Raw genomic sequence first — 988 nt, 5'->3', positions numbered from 1 at the left:
CTTTGTCCATAGTTTAGCGTATTTATCTTTCTTTTAGTGCTCATATTTGTCACATAATATTTTTGTGTTAAATAGCATGTATGTTTTCACACAGAGTAGCACTATTGTAACATAGAGTTGTAATTTTCTTATTGTAACTGAAAAATTAAAAACATTTAGGCTTGTAGAAGCCCACCAAAAATTCTTTTTTTACTAACTATTTTCTTTTTATGTAGGTTTTTGACTAACCCCATTGCAGGATTTGAAGAGTTGGATTAGGAAGTAGTAATTCTTTTTTTACTAAGTTTGTGTTTAAAGTTGGAATAAAATGAATTCACTTTCTCTTTTGGTTAAAAATCAAACTTCACACTTCCTTTTTGGTCATAAAATGAATTGATTTTTTAGTTTGGGCTTTAAAAAGAACCTCACTTGACAAAGTAAAAAGAACCACAAACTCAAACCCAACAAATTTGTTTTTCTTGCAAGTTAGGAACAAACCCAACAAATTTGTTTTTCTTGCAAGTTAGGAACAATTTTAATTTGGGCTTAAAACAAGACAAACAAACTTTCATTTTTCTTGCACAAAGGCTAAAAATCACAATCAATTTTCATTTTTGCAAGTTAAAAAGAACCAACAATTTGTCAAAGTTTCGTTTCCAAATTGACTTTACTTCAAAGCCAACGTGCTTCATTTTGGTTGATCAAGATTTCAATTTCATAGATTACACAGCATTTTGCCTTGAAAGTTAAAAATAAAACCATGTTTGTTGGAGCAACATCTCCAAATAGATTTTAAATCACATTGCTATAAAATCAGTTAAAAAGAACAAGTGTTTTCAGTGATTGGCACACTTGTGCAAAAAAATGTTTGTAGAGTGGTCCTACTTCTAACACACACTATCCTCTCCCTTGGCTTTCGTGGTCCTAGGTGCAAGAGAAAAATGTTAGTAAGACTCAAAGTTTTATCTTTTTAAGAGAGGCCTACCAAGAGACACATCACTCTTGGGAA

The sequence above is a fragment of the Cryptomeria japonica genome, chromosome 9 (genome assembly GCF_030272615.1).
Source record: "Cryptomeria japonica chromosome 9, Sugi_1.0, whole genome shotgun sequence".
Classification (NCBI taxonomy): domain Eukaryota; kingdom Viridiplantae; phylum Streptophyta; class Pinopsida; order Cupressales; family Cupressaceae; genus Cryptomeria; species Cryptomeria japonica.
Note: the sequence above shows the minus strand (reverse complement) of the source record.